Source organism: Rhinopithecus bieti, unplaced genomic scaffold (genome assembly GCF_001698545.2).
Source record: "Rhinopithecus bieti isolate Rb0 unplaced genomic scaffold, ASM169854v2 scaffold_6776, whole genome shotgun sequence".
In the NCBI taxonomy this organism is placed as follows: Eukaryota; Metazoa; Chordata; class Mammalia; order Primates; family Cercopithecidae; genus Rhinopithecus; species Rhinopithecus bieti.
This window is the reverse complement of record NW_016805299.1, coordinates 1,906,000-1,922,776: the sequence shown is the minus strand read 5'-3', so window position 1 is coordinate 1,922,776 and position 16,777 is coordinate 1,906,000. Positions and strand designations below refer to the sequence as shown.

Here is a 16,777-nt window from a genome sequence, read left to right as displayed (position 1 = left end):
TGCCCTGGGCTCGGGTAAGCCAAAGGTATCAGCAGAGGGGACCCAGGACGCCTCCAGAAGCAGCGCGTTTGAGCCCTTCCACCTGGGGGTAGATGAAGGCCTGTCATTGCCTGTCCCCACGAGCCGGGAACAGTGGGGAGGGGGTGTTTGGAGGTTCTGTGCTCCCCCTCAGCGAGGCAGCGCTGCTCCTGGCACAGATGCGGTGCGGGGTTGAGGTTGTTTTTGGGCCCTTCCTCTAGGTGATGGGAGAGAGGAACGCAAACAGCATTCATCCCAGGCTGGGGACCCGGCGTCTTGGCTGAGGACTTTGGCCCCACCCAGCTTGGAGTTCAGGCCCCTCAGATCCCCTGCTCTACTCTCTAAGAAGGGTCTGGGCCCTGGAGGGTCAAAGGCTGCCGACTGGAGTCACACTGCTCCCAGCAGGGCGGAGGGCTGGAGTCAGCACAGGCCAAGAAACAGGCCTGCGTTTCCCAAGTCGCAGCCCTGGAGGGGTTTCTGCTTCTCAGACCTGCTCAGGGCTCATTCAGATGGCCACAAGGAGCCTTTCCAGGAAGCGCAGCCTCGGAGGCCTGGGGTCCTCCATGTCAGATGAAGCAATCCAGGCTCTGAACCAAGAGCCAGTCTGTGCACTTGGGGGCTTCGCGGTGCCATCGTGGGTCCGGGGTCTTCCCTTCAGTGAGGGAGAATCAGCACAAACCCTTGGCTTTGACAGGGTGCTGCCCATTCGTGGAAGCTCCTCCTAGCTTGGAACTGAATCTGGACTCTGCCCCCAGGAGCACTGGAGCCTGAACTGTCCTAGAGCCCATGCCCCTTTGGATATGAATTTCTCAGTGTAGATTTCCTAAGGTCACTTACATAACGACAGGACTGTTTCCCAGTTGGGACACTGAATCCTAGTCAACTTGCACATCTCCACACTCCACTCGGATTGTGCCAGCCACCTCCGTGTCTGCGAGATCAGCTTTTCTCAAGGTGCAGGGGCCTGCGTTGCATGTAGCTGAGAGGCCACCTGTTTCCTTCCCTCTAGCCCTCTGGGACAAGTTCTCCTTACTTTGGTTCTTTTTTTTTTTTTTTTTGGAGATGGAGTCTCGCTCTGTTGCCAGGCTGGAGTGCAGTGGCACAACCTCGGCTCACTGCAACCTCCACATCCCGGTTTCAAGCGATCAAGCGATTCTCCTGCCTCAGCCTCCCAAGTAGCTGAGATTACAGGTGTGTGCCACCACGCCCGGCTAATTTTTGTATTTTTAGTAGAGGCGGGCTTTCACCATGTTAGCCAGGCTGGTCTGGAACTCCTGACCTCAGGTGATCCACCCACCTCACCCTCCCAAAGTGCTGGGATTCCAGGCATGGGCCACCACGCCTGGCCTGAAATCATACGTTTCTAAGTGTGGCTTTTGCTTCATCTGATACATTTTAATGTCATATTTTCCTTATTAGCTTTCTGAAGCCCATTATGCTTTCTATTTTGACTTACCAGTTTTTTTGTTTGTTGGTTTGTTTTTTGAGACGGAGTCTCGCTGTGTCGCCCAGGCTGGAGTGCGGTGGCCGGATCTCAGCTCACTGCAAGCTCCGCCTCCCGGGTTCACGCCATTCTCCCCCCTCAGCCTCCGAGTAGCTGGGACTACAGGCGCCCGCCACCACGTGCGGCTAATTTTTTTTTATTTTTAGTGGAGACGGGGTTTCACCATGTTAGTCAGGATGGTCTTGATTTCCTGACCTCGTGATCCACCCGCTTCGGCCTCCCAAAGTGCTGGGATTACAGGCTTGAGCCAACGCGCCCGGCCGACTTACCAGTTATTTAGAAGACTAGTAGTATTTTTTGAGATAGGGTCTCTTATCGCTTGGGCTGGAGTGTAGTGGTATAATCACAGCTCACCACAGCTTTGACCTCCCAGGCTCAGGTGATCCTCCTACCTCAGCTTCCCAAGTAGATGGGACTACAGGCGCCACCACACCTAGCTATTTTTTGTATTTTTCGTAGAGATGGAGTTTCACCATCTCTGCTAAAGATGTGACCAGCCCAGGCTAGTCTCAAACTCTTGGGCTCAAGTGATCTGGGAGGCCACCTCAGCCTCCCAGAGTGCTGGGATTACAGGTGTGAGTCACCACGCCTGGCCACAGAGTATTATTTTACTAATACGGGGTTTTCTAAGGTATTTTTTGTTAATGATTTTTAAAAACTGATGGAGTTTACAGTTTTAGCCATTTTAAAGTGTACACTCAGTGGCATTTAGGACATTCATAATGCTATGCAACCATCACCACCATCTAGTTCCAGAACATTCTCATCACCCCATTAACAGGAAACTCCATACCTACTGTTGTTGGTTTATAACTTAATTGCATTGTGGTCTCAGCACATTTTCTGCATTATTTAAATTTTTTGAAATCTGTTGAGATGTGCTTCATGGCACTAAGTTACTTTTTATAAAGATTGAATATTAGCAATTTGGTTTTTCCATGTTCGTAAGTGAAGTTCTAGCTCATTTATTTGGATTGCTGCTGCGTGGTGTCCTGTGGGATAAACTATACTGGGGTAGTTTCCTGCTTTTTACTCTTATAAACCATGATGCAGCGGACATTCTGGCACGTGTGTCCTTGTTGTTCTAGTGTGAGAACTTGTGAGCATTTAAATCGAAGTGGGCTTGCTGGGCCTTAAGGCTGTTTATTTCTTCAGCTCCACTAGATATTGCCAAATGGCCCTCCAGCCATGGGATCAGTGGTCAGATCCCCCTCTGTGCGTACGCGAGGGTCGATGACGTGCATTCTTCCTGTTCCTTGGCACCCACAGATTTTACAAATGTTCTTCAATATAGTTGTGATTTTAACTTGCATCTCCCTGGTTGCTTGAGAAACTGCCCATCTTTTCACATGGCGCTTGGTCGTTCTGGTTTCTGCTGCGAATCGCCGTTGTCTGTTTCTTCTGGGCTGTAATTGATTTGTAATTGTCCCGTGTGTTTATTCTTGCTACTAATCATTTGTCAGATAACTGGTTGCAAAAGGACTCATACAGTGTGTGGTTTTCCCTTTATTTAGTTATTTATTTTTTTTTTTTTTTTTTTTTTTTTTTTGAGACGGAGTCTTGCTCTGTCACCCAGGCTGGAGTGCAGTGGGGCAATCTCGGCTCACTGCAAGCTCTGCCTCCTGGGTTCACGCCATTCTCCTGCCTCAGCCTCCCAAATAGCTGGGACTACAGGCGCCCACCACCATGCCTGGCTAATTTTTTGTATTTTTAATAGAGACGGGGTCTCACCATGTTAGCCAGGATGGTCTCCATCTCCTGACCTTGTGATTCACCCGCCTCAGCCTCCCAAAGTGCTGGGATTACAGGCGTGAACCACCGCGCCCAGTCTTCCCTTTTTTTAAAATGGGTGCAGCCACGTGTGGTGGCTCACGCTTATAATCCCAGCTCCCACTTTGGGAGGCTGAGGCGGGTGGATCACCTGAGGTCAGAAGTTCGAGAACAGCCTGGCTAACGTGGCAAAAACCCATCTCTATTAAAAAATACAAAAATTAGCCAGGCGTGGTGGCGTGTGCCTGTGGTCTCAGCTGCTTGGGAGGAACCTGAACCTGGGAGGCGGAGGTTGCAGTGAGCCGAGATTGCGCCATTGCACTCCATCCTGGGCAACAGAGCAAGACTCTATCTCAAAAAAAAAAAAAAAAAAGAAGACTGCAACTTGGATATGCAATACTTCGTTGACTTTGGGCACTTTCCTGGGACATGGGATTTAACAGTCAAACCGCAAACCCAGGAGATGGAGCAAACTTACTGCTCAGGTAGCTGTTAGAAGCTTGGAAAAGGCCCAGTGTGGTGGCTCAGGCCTGTAATCCCAGCACTTTGGGAGGCCAAGGCAGGCGGATCACTTGAGGCTAGGAGTTTGAGACCAGCCTGGCCAACATGATGAAACCCCGTCTCTTCTAAAAATACAAAAAAAAAAAAAAAAAAAAAAAAAAAAAAAATTAGCCAGGTGTGGTGGCAGGTGCCTGTAATCCCAGCTACTCAGGAGGCTAAGGCAGGAGAATTGCTTGAACCTGGGAGGTGGAGGTTGCAGTGAGACGAGATCGCACCACTACACTCCAGCCGGGGTGACAGAAGGAGACTCCATCTCAAGAAAAAGTCTGGAAAAAATGATACCCAGTTATCAGTGGAGGTGAAATGATCGAGTTGAAGACTAAAGACAGTAAGTGAAGGGGGCACGCTGGAATGAACGTGCTGTGTGAGGTAGAAGGCCCCTCAGAGGAGTCCCCCTCCACTGGCGCCATCAGCAAGGCTGGTGAGAGAGGCACACCTTGCTAAGCAGGTCGGTGGTGACTCCCCTCTGCAGGCCAGAGCTGACAGCAGGGGAAGCAGTCACAGAGCTGGATTCATTACCAGTTATGTATTCCAAGTGACAGCACTTAATTGCAAGAAGCCAGGAGACCACAATTACTGGAAAGACCAACGAGCTGAAGGGAGGTTCCCAGGGAGCTTGAGGTTGTAGAGATGGTTAAGGAATGTGATCGACTGTTTTTCTACTTCTGCTATAACAAACCACTACACATGTAGTGTCTCTAAAAGTACAAATGGGCCGGGTGCAGTGGCTCATGCCTATAATCCCAGCACTTTGGGAGGCCGAAGTGGGCAGATCACTTGAAGTTGGGAGTTGGAGACCAGCCTGACCCACGTGGTGAAACCCCATCTCTACTAAAAATACAAAAATTAGCCAGGCATGGTGGTTCATGTTTGTAATCCCAGCTACTTGGGAGGCTGAGGCAGAAGAATCGCTTGAACTTGGGAGATGGAGGCTGTAGTGAACTGAGATGGCCCCACTGTACTCCAGCCTGGGCAACAAAGTGAGACTCCATCTCAGAAAATAAATAAAAAGTACAAATGTATGATCTCACGGTTCTGTAGCTCAGAAGTGTGACACTGGTCTCACTGGGCTCAAAGCTTGGGGTCGGGAGGGCTGCATTCCTTTCCAGAGCTCTTGGGGAGAAGCCATTTCCTCACTTATTCTAAGTTCTAGAGGCTGCTCACATTCCTTGGCTCGTGGCTCCCTCCTCCAGTTTCAAAGCCATCAATGTTGCGACTCTGACCATTGTCCCATGGGCACCTTTCTCTCTCTGACTACAGCCTGGAAAGGTCCTCAACTTTTATTTTTTTTGAGACAGTGTCTCATTCTGTCATCCAGGGTGGGGTGCAGTGGTGTGATCATGGCTCACAGCTGCCTCAGCCTCCTGGGCTCAAGCAATCTTCCTGCTTCAGCCTTCTGAATAGTTGGGACTACAGGCACATGCCACCATCCAGCTAATTTTTTGTAAACTTGGGATTTTGCCATGTTGCCCAAGTTGGTGTTCAACTCCTGGCCTCAAGCAATCCACCTGCCTCGGCCTCCCAAAGTGCTGAGATTACAAGCGTGAGCCACCGCGCCCGGCCAAGACACATGACTTTTGATTGAAACAAGGGGTGAAAACAGGAGTGGCCCCGCTTGCCATCTTGTGCTTCCTGTGCCACAGCTCTGGGCTCCACGCGGTTGGATGTCCTGGTCACCAAAGGGATCAGCAAGAATCCTACTGAACTACAATTCCAGCTGCTGCCAGGCCAGCAGGAGGAAAAAGGAATCAGCACGTTGGCAGAGGTCACTGATGAGCAGAAGGTGGGGCTGCTTTCCCACAGTGGGGACGGGAGCAGCATCTCCAGCCCTGCGTGATCACTGGGATGCCTTCGGGAACTCCCCTCCCCCACTGTATCTGTGCACAGGCATCTGCAGCAACCCCAGACTGAGAAGGGGGTACCCATCCATAAGTGCTCAGACCCTTCAGAAACGAAGGTGTGGGTCACTCCACCAGGCAGCCTGGTGACACCTGCCACAATTGCTGGGGGAGAGGCATTTAGAATGGGTACTGGAGGAGGGGGAAGATGAGTACAGTCTGCAATCACAAGAGTTTTGGTTTCTGTTTTGAGACAGGGTCTCACTCTGTCGCCCAGGCTGGAGTGCAGTGACATGATCATGGCTCACTGCAGCCTTGACCTCCCAGGCTCAAGACATCCTCCATCCTCATCCTCCAGAGTAACTGGGAACAGAGGTGCCTATTTTTTTTTTTTTTTTTTTTTTAATAGAGATGGGAGTCTCGATATGTTGCCTGGGCTGATCTTGAACTCCTGACCTCCAACCAACCTCCTGCCTTGGCCTCCCCAAATGCTGTGATTACAGGCGTGAGCCACTGCACCCAGCCTAATCCCAGGGTCAACACTGGCGAAGGAGGCTGCCTTTCACCTCACTGCCTCCTCCCTCCCAGTTCCGCAAGGAAGCAAGGCTCACAGAAATCCCAGAATTGCTGTTTCCGCAATAGGTGTAGAGAAATAGGTGTGACAGTGCGCCTCACAGACCTCCAACGGCAAGGAGCATGACTGACCAGGTGTCCACGCTGCTGAGCTTTGAAATCCACCTTGCAGGCTGGGTGTGGTGGCTCATGCTTATAATCCTAGCACTTTGGGAGGCCAAGGCAGGCGGATCACCTGAGGTCAGGAGTTCGAGACCAGCCCGACCAACGTGGAGAAACCCCGTCTCTACTAAAAAAAAAATACAAAAATGAGCCAGGCATGGTGGCATGTGCCTGTAATCCCAGCTACTCCGGAGGCTGAGGCAGGAGAATCGCTTGAACCTGGAGGTGGTGGTTGCGGTGAGCCGAGATCACGCCATTGCACTCCAGCCTGGGCAGCAAGAGCAAAACACTATCTCAAAAAAAAAGAAAAAGAAAAGAAATCCACCTTGCGTTTGTGCTGAGGCCACACCTCCAGCAGGGCCCTCCCCACCAAGGAGGCAGCGCAGCAAAAACATGAAGGCAGGTCTCATAGCCAGTGCTGGCCGGGGGGTTCCCTGACAGCTCTGTTTTCTTTTGTTTTTGTTTTTGAGACAGAGTCTCACTCTGTCCCCCAGACTGGAGTGCAGTGGCGTGATCTCGGCTCGCTGCCTCCCAGGTTTAAGTGACGCGGCCTCAGCCTCCTGAGTAGCTGGGATTACAGGCGCCCACCACCATGCCTGACTAATTTTTATATTTTTAGTAGAGACAGTTTCACTATGTTAGCCAGGCTGGTCTTGAACTCCTGACCTCAAGTGATCTGCCTGCCTTGGCTTCCCAAAGTGCTGGGATTACAGACATAAGCCGTATCTATATATATTTTTTGAGATGGAGTTTCACTCCTGTTGCCCAGGCTGGAGTGCAATGTCGTGATCTCAGCTCACTGCAACCTCTGCCTCCTGGGTTCAATCAATCCTCCTGCCTCAGCATTCCGAATAGCTGGGATTACAGGCCTGTACCACCACACCCGGCTAATTTTGTATTTTTAGTAGAGACAAGGTTTCTCCATGTTCAGGCTTGTCTCGAACGCCTGACCTCAGGCGATCGGCTAGCCTTGACCTCCCAAAGTGCTGGGATTACAGGCGTGAGCCACTGCGCCCTGCCTCAAATTCATATATTTTAAAAAAGCATAAATGGGCTAGGCACAGTGGCTCACACCTGTAATCGCAGCACTTTGGGAGGTTGAGGTCAGTGTACCACTTGAGGCCAGGAGTTCAAGACCAGCCTGTGCAACATAGCAAGGCCCCATCTTAAAAAAATAAAAATTAAAAAAAAAAACATATAAATACTTGTTATTTATAACAAGTGAGTCACCCTGACAAGGGAGTCAGGGGACTCATGTTTTTGGTACAAGATTTTAATACAATTTGATTTTTGTGTATTTTATATGTAATACACAAAATGAAAACATGGCATATCAAATCCTATCACAAGGTCAAGAGATTGAGAGCATCCTGGCCAACATGGTGAAACACTATCTCTACTAAAAATACAAAAATTAGCCAGGCCTGGTGGTGCGCACCTGTAGGCCCAGCTACTCAGGAAGCTGAGGCAGGAGAAGCTCTTGAACCAGGGAGGCAGAGGTGGCAGTGAGCCGAGATCACACCACTCCACTCCAGCCTGTGCGACAGAGCAAGACTCCGTCTCAAAAACAACAGCAACAACAAAACTATCATACTCATGCTGATGAAATGTAAAATCTATGTAAATGATTTATCTTCCAGGAAAACAAATACACAGAATTGATTCTAGAGAAGGCAGAAAAACAAAACAAAACAAAGCAAAACAAAACAAAAACAGAAGAGATGAGTAAAACTAGAACAAATTGAAAAGGAGTTAAAAGTTTGCCCTCCCAAAAGGCATCTCCTAACAGTGTCAGTGGAAATGTAACTCAACTGGAATTGCCTCTCAGAGCAGGCGGAAGGGTAAATTGGTAAAATTATTGAGGAGAAATGCTGTATTCCAACAATGAGTATACATACAACTATAAAAAAGAATGAACTACTGACCATAAATTGCTAACATGGCTGAATCTTACAAATGTAACATTAAGCAAAAAAGGTTAGGCTCAAAGCTGGGCACAGTGGCATGCACCTATAACCCTAGCTACTTGGAGCCTGAAGTAGGAGGATCGCTTGAGGATGCTCTAGCAGTTGGAGACCAACCTGGGAAACATAAGGAGACCCCCATCTCAAAACAAGCAATAAAAGTTAAATTTAAAAATAGGTAGGCCAGATGCGGTGGCTCATGCCTGTAATCCTGGCACTTTGGGAGGCCGAGGCAGGTGGATCATGAGGTCAGGAGATCGAGACCATCCTGGCTAACACAGTGAAACCCTGTCTCTACTAAAAATACAAAAATTAGCTGGGCGTGGTGGCACGTGCCTGTAGTCCCAGCTACTCAGGAGGCTGAGTCAGAAGAATCGCTTGAACCAGGGAGGCGGAGGTTGCAGTGAGCTGAGATTGCGCCACTGCGCTCCAGCCTGGGCGACAGAGCGAGACTGTTTCAAAAAAAAAAAGGTAATACTCAGGCTGGGGAATACAGGCTCATGCTTGTAATGCAGCGCTTTGGGAGGCTGAGGCAGGTGAATCACTTGAGGCTAGGAGTTTGAGACCAGCCTGGCCAAACTGGTGAAACCCCATCTCTACTAAAAATACAAAAATTAGCTGGGCGTGGTGGGTGTGGGTGTAATCCCAGCTACTCAGGAGGAGACTCACTTGAACGCAGGAGGTGGAGGTTGCAGTGAGCCGAGATCGCACCACTGCACTCCAGCCTGGGGGACAGAGGGAGACTCTGTCTCAAAAAAGTTTATACTCAAGACTTCATAATGTATTCACTGTATTACATGAATTTCAAATGCAAGCAAAACGAATCTGTGGTGATTGAAATTAGAACAGTGGTTACCTTGGGGGCCACTGACAAGAGGCACAAGAGAAGCTTGCTGGGTGCTGGAAAGGTTTTACACTCTGATCCGAGTGGTGGTGGTTCAGGCATAGTCATGTGGAAGGGTTCACGAAGGCTGTACACTTAAAATAGGTGAATGTTACTGGTTGTAGCTCAGTATTTTTTTTTTTTTTAATGAAAAAAAAAGACAAAAAACCCCCACGGTATCTGGTCCAGATGGCTTTGTTGAGAGTTCTAAAAGAGGCAAGAGGAAAGGCCAAGGGTTTCCACAGTCTGCGTTTCTGTTGCGAGCAGGCCTGGCTTACTCAGTCTTTGCTGGTCTCTGGGAGTGCCTGGAGCTATGGCACTGACCTGGGACAAGCTGAGAAGGAAACTCTTGGAATGTGCATGTAGTTACTGATGAATGTTAATCTGTAGTCCTGGGGCACTGAGGCAGGATGAGCAGCCTGTCAGATGTCAGAACGTTTAACATCAAGACTTAGGATGTGCATCTGGCATCTGTTTTGGAGTGCTGTGTTTTGGTTACTATGGCTGGTCACGTGGCAGGAAAGTGCCTGTGTGACCATCTTCTTAGAGCAATGGATTTCGAGACCTGGGTGAGTTTCGCTGGGCAGAGACATCTCACACCTCTGTGGCCCACACCTGGAAAGGAAGCACACCCTGCAACCTGCTCTTGGCCTCCCTGGACTTTGTCTATGTGTATCTCTCTCTGGTCCCGTGTTGTATCCTTTGCTTAGTCAGCCTTAGCTGTGGTATAACCTCATCAGGCCATGTGAATCCTTCTAGTTAATAAGTGAAGTAGGCAAGGGGTCCTGATTCATCCGCCACAGCCCCCAGCTCTGCCCCGCTCTGGGCTGCTGTGCTCCCCTCTACATTTGCTCACAACCGCCTTCTCTCCCTAGAATTTTCTTCTGATCTTTAGTTCCTTGAATCAATATGCTTTCTTTTAATCTCTTTAGCACTCAGGGTTCGGCTAAGGAAGGAAGCCAACAACCTGTATGCTAGCTCACCATCCTAGGGCAAACCAGAAGTCACCCACTTTTAAGAAAAATTGTTTATTGCTGACATATTTCGTTTTTATTTCTGTGTTTATCTGGTTATGTTGAAGAATTTCATTAGTTCTTTCAATAGGTTATCCACTCAGGCCAGGCGCGGTGGCTCACGCACGCCTGTAATCCCAGCACTTTGGGAGGCCCAGGTGGGTAGATTACCTGAGGTCAGGAGTTCAAGACCAGTCTGGCCAACATGGTGAAACCCTGTCTCTACTAAAAATACAAAAATTAGCCAGGCGCAGTGACTCATGCCTGTAATCCCAGCACTTTGGGAGGCCAAGGCGGGTGGATCACCTGAGGTCGGGAATTTGAGACCAGCCTGACCAACATGGAGAAACCCTGTCTATACTAAAAATACAAAATTAGCCGGGCGTGGTGGTGCATGCCTGTGATCTCAGCTACTCGGGAAGCTGAGGCAGGAGAATCGCTTGAACTTGGGAGGCGGAGGTTGCGGTGAGTCGAGATCGCGCCATTGCACTCCAGCCTGGGCAACAAGAGTGAAACTCTGTCTCAAAAAAAAAAAGTTCACTTGGAAAACAAAACAATTGTCCCTGCACATAACTCTTAGGCACTGCTCTTCTCTCTCCACCACGTTGTTCTAGGTGGATGGTGAGCTGCTCGTTACCACTGAAGGACAGAGAAATAAAGGACACAACTGATCGGTTTTCCTTGGAGTGAAGTTAACAGGGAGATCATAGACCAGGTGAAGATGCCTCCAATGTCTAAAACCAACAGGAATTATCAAAATGTAGACTGTAAGAATCTTCTGCTAGCCAACAAGACAGGAAACTCAGTTGGGTGCGGTGGCTCACACCTTTAATCCCAGCACTTTGGGAGGCCAAAGCAGGTGAATCCCTTGAGGTCAGGAGTTCGAGACCAGCCTGGCCAACATGGTGAAACCCTGACTCTACTAAAACTACAAAAATTAGCCAGGCGTGGTGGTGGGCACCTGTAATCCCAGCTACTTGGGAGGCTGAGGCTGGAGAATCTCTTGAACCCGGGAGGTGGAGGTTGCAGTGGAATGGTGCGGTGCCACTGCACTCCAGCCTGGGTGACAGAGCAAGACTCTGTCTCAAAAAAAAAAAAAAAAAAAATCCTTTTTTTACACTCCGCAATACCAAGGCTCTCTGGTGCTCACACTTAGCCATGAACTGCTTGTTCACAGTTCTTAGTTTCTTACTTGCTGCAGACAGAGCATCAGGACAATTTAGCAGTGAGAAGCCACCTCGGCAGTTTCCCTGGCATTGTCCCACCTCCACCCTGGATAATCTTCAAATTCTGCATCATCACAGCTGCCACAGCATTCCCTCCTCCAGGACATTCCCCAGGTCACCACTGATCAGGTCTTTAGCAATGGAGCCACCACGTTGGACTGGGATCTATTTATGCCACCTACTGACCAGGACTGTGTCCTCTTCCCACATTGGGCAGTCGGTGAGACCATTCCAATCCCTATCTTACCTCCCATTTCCTCAGACCACTCCTGGTTCCACTTGTGGTAGTCTGGGTCTTTGGAGAGACAGACACCAAGATGAAATTGAACACGTAAGAATGTGGGAGACATGCTTCTGGGAGAAACCACAGGGAGGAGCTAGAGGAGGCCGGGGGAGCATCAGACCCCAAGTGAAGGAGAGAGGGTTGAGTGGAACATCCTGGACTGACAGTGTGAGAAGGGTTCAGCAAAGCCATGGAGAGTCTCCAGCCAAATTCAGCCATCAGAGGAGTCCCAGGCATGGCTCTCCCTTAGGATCCTTGTTGCACTTGGTCACTAACCCAGAGCAACTTGTGGGAAGGATGTCCATGGTTCAAACTTGAGCATGGGTTTTAGAGGACAGCAGCTGAGGTCCTTGGCCAAGTGTGGTTCCCTGTGCTTGGAGATCTGAGATCTGAGAGGTGCATTTTCATGGCTACCATACTTACATCTTTTTTTGTTTTGTTTTGTTTTGTTTTGTTTTGAGAGGGAGTCTCACTGTTGCCCAGGCTGGAGTTCAGTGGGGCGATCTCAGTTCACTGCAACCTCCACCTCCCAGGTTCAAGTGATTCTCCTGCCTCAGCCTCCTGAGTAGCCGGGATTACAGCCACCCACCACCATGCCCAGCTAATTTTTGTATTTTTAGTAGAGACAGCGTTTTGCCATGTTGGCCAGGCTGGTCTCGAACTCCTGACCTCAAGTGATCCACCTGCCTTGGCCTCCCAAAGTGCAGGGATTACAGGTGTGAGCCACTGCACCTGGCCCATACTTAATCTTCATACCAATCTGGACTTACTACACTGGCTCAGACCCAGTGTCATTCTGGACCTTTCCATCTTTCCTGTGTTATAGTCCTTGAATCCTGGATCTTTTTTTGTCTTATTACCTAGTTTTGGTGGAGTATTTCGTTTAGTGGCTTTCTGAGAAAAGGTGCATGGAAGGCAATTTAAAAAAGATACTGCATATCTTAAATATTTTTATTCTAATTTTTATCAGGCCCTTGGTAGTCTGTCATGGTGAAGAATTCTAGTTTGGAAATTCTGTTTCTTCAGAGTTTTGAAGGCATCAGTTGTCTTTTAGTGTCCAGTGTTGCTCTTTAGAAGTCTAAAGCTATTCTGATTCTTGAGTCTTTGCAGGTGATCTGACTTTCCTCTCTGAAAGTGGCAGCATCCTCTCCTTGTCTCGGGTGTTCTGAGGTTTCAAGGTTATGTGGCTTGGTGTGGGTATGTTTCATTCATTTTGCTGGGCACCTGGTGGGTCTCTCCATCTAGAGTCATGTTTTTTCCTCCGTGTTCTTTAATTCTTGGAAAATCACATTATTTCTTTGATAATTTGATTCATTTTTTTTTTTTTTTGAGATGGGGTCTCGCTCTGTTGTGGTACAATTATGGCTCACTGCAGCCTCAGGCTCCTGGGCTCAAGCAATCCTCCCACCTCAGCCTCCTGAGTAGCTGGGATTACAGGCATTTGCTACCAGACCTGGCTAATTTTTTTATTTTTAGTAGAAACGGGGTCTTGCTATGTTGCCAGGCTGGTCTCAAACTCCTGGGCTCAAGTGATCCTCTCATCTTGGCCTCCTAAAGTGCAGGGATTGTGGGTGTGAGCCACTGTACCCAGCTTGATTCACTCGTTTTTTGGTTTGCTTTCTAAATTCCTAGAGATCTAATGTACCTTCTTGGTAGAACCTCTAATTTTCTTTTCTCTCCTATTTTCCTTGTCACTCCTATGTTTGAGCAGGTCAATTTTATTTTTCTATTCCTATTTGTTTGTTCAAAAATGTGTATTGAGCACCTATTGTAGGTGCTGGAGATACACCAGAGAAAAGACAAAGCCCTTGTGTGTTTTTTTTTTTTTTTTTTTTTTTTTTTTAGATGAGGCCTTGCTCTGTCACCCAGGCTGGAGTGCAGTGGCATGATCATAGCTCGCTGCAGCCTTAAAGTGCTGGACTCAAGGGATCCTCTGCCTCAGCCTCCCACATAGCTGGGACTACAGGTGCACACCACCACAGCCAGCTAATTTTTTTTAAAATTTTTTTTTTAAAGGTGGAGGTTTTTTGGTTTTGGTTTTGGTTTTGAGATCGAGTCTCACTCTGTTGCCTAGAGTGCAGTGGCGTGATCTTGGCTCACTGCAAGCTCCACCTCCCAGGTTCATGCCATTCTCCCGCCTCAGCCTCCCGAGTAGCTGGGACTACAGGCATCTGCTACCATGTCCAGCTAATTTTTTGTATTTTTAGTAGATATGGGGTTTCACTATGTTGGCCAGGCTGGTCTCGAACTCCTGACCTCAGACAATCCACCCGCCTCAGCCTCCCAAAGTGCTGGGATTACAGGCCTGAGTCACTGCACCTGGCCTTTTTAAAAATTTTAGTAAAGATGAAGGTCTTTACTGTGTTGCCCAGGCTGATCTCAAACTCCTGAGCTCAAGTGATCCTCCTGTAATCCCGAAGTGCTGGGGTTATAGGGATGAGCCACTATGCCTGAACCCTTGTTGATTTTGGATTCCAGGTTTTTTTGTTTGTTTTTTCTTCTTTAAACGATGGGGTCTCACTCTATCATCCAGGCTGGAGTGTAGGGACGTGACCGTTGCTCACTGTAGCCTCCAGTTCCTGGGCTCAAGATCCTCCTGCCTCAACCTCTCTGTAGCTACAGGTGGTGCCACCGTGACCCGCTTATTTATTTTGTAGAGACGGGGTCTTGCTATGTTGCCCAAACTGATCTCAAACTCCTAGCCTCAAGAGTTCCTCCCCACTTGGCCTCCCAGATACTGAGATGATAGGCATGGGCCACTGCACCTGGCAGTTCCTTGTTTTCATAATTCTTTCCAGTCACACTGTGCGGTAGTGAGAGAAGGTGGTCAGTTGTTTTCACTTTTCTGAATATGAGGCCTTGTGAGAATCGAACACATGGTCCGTTTTCATCAAGAGTCTATGAGAACTGAAAAGGTTATGTGTTGTATGATGGTAGAGATTAGTAAAATTGAACTAATGCTGATAATTTGATTCTGATTCATTCATTCATATTGCAGCAGCTACTGTATCTAAGATACTGTGCAAGCCATTGGCAGAAATAGTGGGTGAGCAGAAACAATTCTTTTTTTCACAGTCCTTGTAGGCAAGCTAGTGGTGGTGGTGCCAGTGGCAGACACTAATCCCATCGCAGCCTCAGTGGGATGTGTGCAACGCAGGAGAGGAGCAGAGTTCTAGGAGAGACTGAAATAGAGGAACGTGAGCCAGAAGGCTGGGTCACAAAAGGCTTCCCTGGCCAGGTGACAGCTGAGCTGAGATCTGAGGGATGAGTTGGCATGAATGAGACAGAGAGCCTAGAGATGGACAGCCCAGGCCTGGGAAATGGCTTGTGCAGATGCCCTGTGGTGGGAGAGGCATGGTCTTTAAGGAATGGAAGAATGGCTAGAGGACAGAGTGGGAACGTGGAACACGGCTTGAGATGAGCTGGAGAGGCGGACAGCCATATCGGGCACAGTCCCATGGGTCACATAGATTTCTGCCTTGTCCTGGAAGTGACAGAAAGCCTTTGGCCCACTTGACTTAGAGAGATGGTGTACAAATGTTTTGGTTTGTTTGTTTTTACAGAGTCTTGCTCTGTCACCCAAGCTAGAATGTAGTGGCACAATCATAGCTCTCCGCAACCTCAAACTCCTGGCCTCAAGTGATCCTCCTGTCTCAGCCTCCCAAAGCACTGGGATTACAGGCACGAGCCACCATACCTGGTCTGAAAATGTTTTGAGGCCAGGTGCAGTGGCCTGTAATCCCAGCACTTTAGAAGGCCAAGGCGGGTGGGTCATCTGAGGTCAGGAGTTTGAGACCAGCCTGGCCCATGTGGTGAAAACATGGCCTCTACTAAAATACAAAAAATTAGCCGGGTGTGGTGGCACATACCTGTAGTCCCAGCTACTCAGGAGGTTGAGGCAGGAGAATCACTTGAACTCGGGAGGCGGAAGTTGCAGTGAGCTGAGACTGCACCACTGCACTCCAGCCTGGGTGACAAGTGAAACTCCGTCTCAAAAAAAAAAAAAAAGTTTTGAAAAGATCCCCGCTGGCTGTGGTGTGCAGCGCAGTGAGGAGGTGTGGAAAGAGGTTGGTCAGAGTGGTGAGTTAGAAGGCTCCTGTAATGATCCAAGAGGGAGATGATGATACCTTGGATCTCTGGGTGGAGACAGAGGAGATGGACAGAAATGGATGGATCCCTGGAATGGCAGGCAGGTTACACGGACAAGAGTCAGTGACGCATTTCCTGGTCACGGGGCTGGAGGGAGAAGGGCTCTGACCTGCCCAGCGGGATGACTGGTGGTATCACTCTGGAAGAAAAGGGAGAACTTCATTAGTGGTGCTGGGGAGAACAGATGATCGATCTGTCTTAGGCACTATAAACTTTTTCTCTCTATACACATTCTTTTTCTCCTTGCATTGTCAGAGACTGAAAGAAATTGTGTTATTCTTCAATTACTTTTTTATTTCTATCGATTTCCTGTGTTGCAGTTTTGCTTATCTAGTTTGATATGTTTGATGTAACAATGTTACATTTTAAAGAATTTTTTTTTTTTTTGAGACAGAGTCTCACTCACTCTGTCGCCCAGGCTGGAGTGCAGTGTTGTGATCTTGGCTCACTGCAAGCTCCGCCTCCCGGATTTATGCCATTCTCCTGCCTCAGCCTCCCGAGTAGCTGGGACTATAGGCGCCCGCCACCTCGCCTGGCTGGTTTTTTGTGTTTTTTAGTAGAGATGGGGTTTCACCATGTTAGCCAGGATGGTCTCGATCTCCTGACCTCGTGATCCGCCCGTCTCAGCCTCCCAAAGTGCTGGGATTACAGGCTTGAGCCACCGCGCCCGGCCTTTTTTTTTCTTTTGAGACAGAGTCTCGCTCTGTCACCCAGGCTGGAGTGCAGTGGTGTGATCTTGGCTCACTGCAAGCTCCGCCGCCTCCCGGGTTCACACCATTCTCCTGCCTCAGCCTCCCGAGAAGCTGGGACTACAGGCACCTGCCACCACGCCC

At 48.9% G+C, this 16,777-nt stretch overlaps 1 long non-coding RNA gene across 1 annotated transcript in view; it reads right to left on the bottom strand.

Annotated features, from left to right (window-relative positions):
• Positions 1-14,767: 14,767 nt before the first annotated feature.
• Positions 14,768-16,777, bottom strand: part of LOC108529646 (uncharacterized) — a 10,878-nt gene continuing 8,868 nt past the window's right edge. Inside the window, exons 2-3 of the long non-coding RNA XR_001885603.1 lie at positions 15,923-16,083; positions 14,768-14,977 (exon numbers count right to left, since the gene is read on the bottom strand). This is a non-coding gene — a long non-coding RNA (uncharacterized LOC108529646). The remainder of the gene's footprint in view (positions 14,978-15,922; positions 16,084-16,777) is intronic.